The sequence below is a fragment of the Lepisma saccharinum genome, chromosome 28, assembly GCF_977018435.1.
Source record: "Lepisma saccharinum chromosome 28, izLepSacc3.1, whole genome shotgun sequence".
Taxonomy (NCBI): Eukaryota; Metazoa; Arthropoda; class Insecta; order Zygentoma; family Lepismatidae; genus Lepisma; species Lepisma saccharinum.
In genome coordinates this window covers 26,340,986-26,347,210 of record NC_139256.1, presented here as the reverse complement: position 1 = coordinate 26,347,210, position 6,225 = coordinate 26,340,986, and the positions used below count along the sequence as shown (strand labels likewise).

The following is a 6,225-nucleotide window of genomic DNA, read 5'->3' as shown; positions in this document are numbered from 1 at the left end:
AAACATATACATGAGTGTTCACGTGCTCATGCGAACATTATCACGCGACGCGCCTGCATTCAAAATTTTGAGATGAGAATATAATTCGCAATAAACTTTGCCTGTAAGTCAGTAAAGTAAGTTGTGTATTTTTAAAGTAATCGGACATTATAGCTATATTCAAAATAATATTATACTGGATTTCCTACATGAAAACCAAAGCATGTTTGATTTGATTTGCTTTATTTTACTTCGCTTCTTGTGCCACTTTTGGCTAATATGCGAAGATGGAGATGAGTGATGACATGATGAAATTGATGAATACACAGTCACAAATATCCATGCCCAGGCTGGGATTCGAACCCGGGACTTCTGGCGTCGTAGCGCGACGTATTAACCACTACGCCACGGGGAACGGCATGAAAACTAAAGCATGTTTAGTCGTACAAGTTGAAGAAAGATACTTTTACAATCACTTTTCAACATTAGTCCTTGACCAAGATGATGCAACCAGTCTTGCAAATTGATCATACTTTTGCTTCCGTTTGTTTAGTTGCAAGAAACTTTCATTACATTAAAATTTTAAACTAAAATAACAAAAATAATAACATATATTGTCAAATTATCATAATATGATGTTATTGAATGATCCCACATTGAGAAATATCTATAAATTGGTATTAACAATTCAATGTTTTCAATTAGAGTCCACTGACCAGGCGCTGTGAACTTGTTCAAGGTCTTGATGCAGCAGAATTCACGGTCGTGCTTGGGGCGTGGCATAGTTCCTGCATACCTTTAGCTATCATTCGTGTCCTTCACTTTAAGTATAAAAGAGCTTCCTTCCTTACTGATGGCATCATTCTTACATTTGCAGTGTGTTGAATAGACTATCCGAACAAATCCAACATGAAGGTTTTGGTAAGTATTATATTTTGAGCAATATGTTCAGAAATCAAAGTTATTATAATCTTGATCTGAAGTGTAACAAGCCATACTTTAACTATTTGAAGATGAACTTCATGCGGCGGTCTTTCATTGAATTATTCAGAATACCAGATTATATAACGTACTGCCAGAAAACAAATAACTCTTTGAATCGATTCGAAAACGTAAACTATCACACACTTACTGACAAGCGAAACGGACGTGGTACATGGCAGGCCACTGTTTCTCTCGGTAATCACATGTTTATGTGCGGTGTCCGCCGTCATAGTGTGAGAGGATTCGATTTCTACCACTTGGCAGCGCCACCGTACATTGGACTGTGTTAAATGCTTTTTAGCATTACAAGGGCTTAGTAGGGAGGGAAGTGGAAGCAGTGCTTACTTAAGCTAGAGTTAACATGGAGATGTACTGGCAGTTCCCGAAGGGGAAGCGGCTTCATATACCAGTTTGCCTCTTGTCGCGCGCCAAGTGAATTTGGAAGCTGCACACAGCGCAACGGAACGCAGTAAGATAGCGGAAGTATAAATATTTAATTTTTGCACTAATGGCAACAAATTATAATTTGTCTGGAGGGGGGTCTGTTCATCGGCCGCCACTCATAATAAGTGGATCTTAATAGCAAATTTCCAATGACACCAGGATCTTTGTGTCCTATTTTTATTGCAGGTGACTGTACCTCGTAATGTTATGTGAATATTATTTGCGCAAATAACTGACTTGTATTATTGATCTGCTGGTAATACATCTTGAGTACCCACAAAGTAGGAAACGGAAAATTTTACAAATGAAAGTTTATCCGCCACCTTGTGGCGCATGAAATAGTCTACCTACACGTTTCTGCCAAATGACAAGTACTGAAAATTTCGTTCACTGTTATTCGGCGATTAGCGGGGGTCGCATGCTCCCCCCTCGCCTCCCCCCCACTTTTCGCCACTTTTGCCCCCGCACTATACTAATACTTAACTACAAAGAGAAGCATATTGTCTTTGATCGCCCCCCCCGAATTTGGAACCCAATCGCCGCCACTGAACGACAGAGATTATTGAACAAAGCAAGCGGATCGAATGGATTATCACAAGCGCCAAACTTGCAAAATATGTACATAAATATGTAAAATAAATCACTGAAATATATTAACAATATGGAATAATATTCTTCGATAGCTTCCTGCTTTTCTGTGCTACCTTACGTTAACTTAAATAAGTTACTAGAATATTAAAAAAGCATTTGAAGTTGGTTTTTTTTTTTTACAAATTATTCACGACCACTATATGAACTGGTAATATGCACTCACCATTCGCCTAAGCTACAGAGATTTTTTTGCGAGATAAGGCAATAGTGAAGCACGTAGTATTCATGGATAACAACAAAGATTAACTAACTGAAAGTTAGGTGACGGACTTGCCTCAATCGGATTAAAGTTAACTGTAGTTTTGGGGAAATCATAATTTGAATGTATATCCAACAAATACATGTGAATTAGTGAATGATACCTAAAGAGAAATGACGCAAATATGGCATTTTATATAAATACATTGACTCAAAATGTGTAATGTACCTCAGAATATGCAAGAAAATGAAAGTTCTATATTTGTAATTTTATTTGGCTACATATGTAGCATGGCCATAATTACGTTCTACTCCCGATGGCTCAATTATTAACATAAATATGTTATAGTTATGAAAAAAAGTATTAAAGAATAACGAATTCACAAAAGAACTATATTTTACACTATTTTTAAAATCAAAATTACACAATGAATGACGTTTAAGGCCATTCTTTTCTATATTTCTCGCATGTGGATTATTTACGTCGTTTTCTCGCCCATTAAGTTACTTCTATTTTCCTTTCGTCTCTTGGCCACATATCTGCTAAGGGACACAGCACTATTGGATTCTGACTTTAGCTAATAGCAGAGTGGGCCTACTATAATACGAACATGATTGAATAATGTAATAATGATTCTTTTCCTTCTTTCCAGCTTCTCGTCGCTCTCCTGATGGCCGTCGTCTTCGTGGCAGCCGAAGAAAGAGACAAGCGCCAGATCCTCCTGGGGAATCCCCTTGTCGGTGGTGGCGCTGTTTGGTCTTCTTCCTGGGGATCCCCCGCTGTTCTTTCTTCTTCTTCTCTTCTTGGAAGGAGCGCTGTTCTCTCTTCTCCACTTCTCGTTTCCCCAGGCGCCGTTTGGGGTTAACTTATTGCAACGGCTCTCACCTCCACTCAGCATTATTCACGACAAATGGAAACAAACACTTAAGCACTATTTACTAAATATTTATAAAAATACAAAAATATTTTACTGAAAATAAATAAATAAATTTAAAAATTCCTGTCTTGTGCTTTTCCAACCAAATCTGATTAACTATTATTATAAATGGTGATTAGTCAACAGTGGCAGAAATTCGAAGGAAATTAATCAAATGCACAAATGTATTTATAGGTTATGGTGTCACTTTTCAGTTTGGGGCTTCACTTACCAATATGAAAGTGAAAATAGCCAGAATGCGATGGAGTGCGTGAACACTAATTCATCAAGTTAAAACTGGTAAGACATCGTGAAAAACTATAAGAGAAATGGCAGTTTCCCTTCTATTAGTCCTAAAATTAACCTATCACCCAAAGATGACAATATATAACGGGAAATCGTTATTGAACATAAGTAGGCCTAATTAATTGTACTGTCATCCACTTATTGCGTAACAATAAGCTAGGTGCCAAATATCAAAAAATATTGTTAAACAGGCCTGGAGCACGAATTGGTTGTACGAGAGGTTGAAGAAGATTACTGTACGTATAATATATCGAAATGTTAATAAATTAAATAGTTTAAGGCTTATACGAAACAAAAGTTCTTATTTAGGTGTAATATTATTTCTTAATCTGTTACATTTAAGCATTTGTACATTCAAGAGGTATTCAAAATGATAATTCCCAATAACTAACAATTCTTTTTATTTTTTTTTAAATTTATTTATTTATTTCATTCTTGTGCATGACTTGCTCGGAAGCTAATATACATTAGTTGCTTTTAAGACGTTAATCCAAATGGATGTCTTGTATTGGAATGAAAAAAGTTTCGATGGCTTGAATCAAGGTGTCCTGAATTCGATTCAAAGGTTCATATCCTAATTTAAGCTTTACGTTGAGTACCGATTACACTGTCGACGAAATAGGCGAACTTTGTTATTAAAAGAATACGGAATCAGTTGGGAAGTGACTAGGTTCATTTACATGCTTTATTAAAAATGTATTCAATGCACAATGATCTTGTTAATAATTTGCAAAGAGACTCATCATACAAAACGTCAAGAAATCACTGATACTTTGATAGGTTGTATGACAGGTTTTGCTAAGGATATAGTTAATCAGCACTGGAACAGGAATATTGTGATATTGAAAACCTTATAAAACATGATAGCGATGATGCAATGGGTGTAAAATCTCAAACTGTTGTTTGTTTTCATTTTTGTTGTTTAGGATCGTTCTTATGTTACTCTTTGCTAATCGCAAAAATGTGTATTAGTGACGATTACATAAGATTAATGAAGGGACACTCACGAAGAACATCCATCCTCAGCCCGGATCTTCCACCTGGTGGCAAAATCTTAAATCGACAATTTCCACGATCAAGTTTGACGTGAGCGGTTTTCTTGCCATTTGGCGATCACATGGTTCAATATGAAGGTCAATTAATTAACCATTTTATTATTTATCAGTTTGTTGACCATGTATGCTAAATTGGTAATAGTTTAATTTTGAGCCGTAACACTTTGAATCTTATGTAGCTGGAATTTAATTTCTTACCAATTCACGAATTTCGAATGGCTCACATTCATCTTCAAATAGCCTTCTAGTATAAAGCGTGTATCAAAATTGAGTAAACAACTTATCAGGTTTATTATTAAAAAAATATCTGAAACACAACAATGAGGTTTGGTGTGTAACAATGAGAATATCTTAAAGTTTTGTTATGATGCGCAAGACTTTTGTACACACGGTAAATGTGGCGCTGGTGTAGTGTTAAAGAAAATGGTGATTTTTGCAGGTGCAGAAAAGAATGGGTGTGTCTTAAAGCTCCAAGACCTTCTAGACTAGACTTCTGCATTTTGGGGCTTTGTATGTGCCAGCTATTCCGCAGGATTGGCAACAGCTACAGGAGAGAATAAGAAACGCCCTTGCTTTGGTGGACGAGTAGTTGTTGGGAAAAGTGTGCAAGAACTCGAATTTCAAAGGGATGTGTGTCGCATAATGAGTTGAATATCTGTAGACATTCATAGAAGCTGAAAGTGTTGCTGAGTGATACACAACAAATATCAATGTTGTATTCCATACAGTTTAGTCGAACTAAATTCTTAAAGTTGTTCACTCTTATTATGATACACTCTGTATTCAAATAATAGTTGAATTATTTAAGTGGACAAACGTATAGTTTCTATTAAGATATATAGCTGTTTTCATACCAATCGTTTGAGATATGTATTTTAGGACATGAAATCAAGTAAAATCAACACTTTGTTGCACATTTTTCCACCTTTTCGAGAGATTAGCACAATTATCCCTTTTTTTTAGCCCTCTTTGATACTTCAGCACCTTTTCCTTCATGTTTTGTCAAAAACATTGGACATAAAAGTAAGTTATTTTCACTCTTCTTGAGCAGCTACATAAAATTCTATAGTCCAATTTTGTAGAGCACAACGAGAGCTATAACATGGTATAATATAATCATTTCTGCTCAAATAGTTCCCAAGATAATGTACCAAAACCTAAACCTGAACAAAACCTATTCGACAGAATGACAGTTCTCTCTGCGGTCCGCGCATTATACACAGCAGAAGCAGAAAAAGAGGGCATTGAATAAACACATTTTAACAACACCTTTATCTTGCACCTTTTTGAAGACATTTTCAAAACCTTTTTTTTCCCTTTACCGACCATAAGTTTGCACTTTAAAATCATTTCCCTACTGATAACGTTTGTCAATACCCACTGCGAGAAGGAACACTAAGCATTAGCCCCTCCTGTGGCATGTTACTGACTGAATATACGCAGTAAAATTACATAAATATTAATCTACGTAACTCATAACTCACAGCTTGATCAAGATAAGTCTGACTCTGTGGCGCTGCAGTCGATTTTTAGATGGTAAGCGAGCGGAAGTAACCTGGGCGATGCAACCAGTTGCTTGCATTGTTCCCGTGTTGACTGATGGTGCAACTCTGTCAGAAGGCATGAGAAGCGAGAGGAAACAAATGGCTGTGCACTTTACTTCTCGAGTATGTCGGGGTATTCTTATCTTG

The 6,225-nt window shown here is 36.4% G+C and overlaps 1 long non-coding RNA gene across 1 annotated transcript; it reads left to right on the top strand.

Moving 5' to 3' along the window:
• The first annotated feature begins 836 nt into the window (after positions 1–836).
• LOC145980995 (uncharacterized) lies at positions 837–3,240 on the top strand. Its single transcript, XR_014440911.1, has 2 exons — positions 837–900; positions 2,910–3,240. It is a non-coding gene; the product is annotated as an uncharacterized LOC145980995 (long non-coding RNA).
• Positions 3,241–6,225: the final 2,985 nt, after the last annotated feature.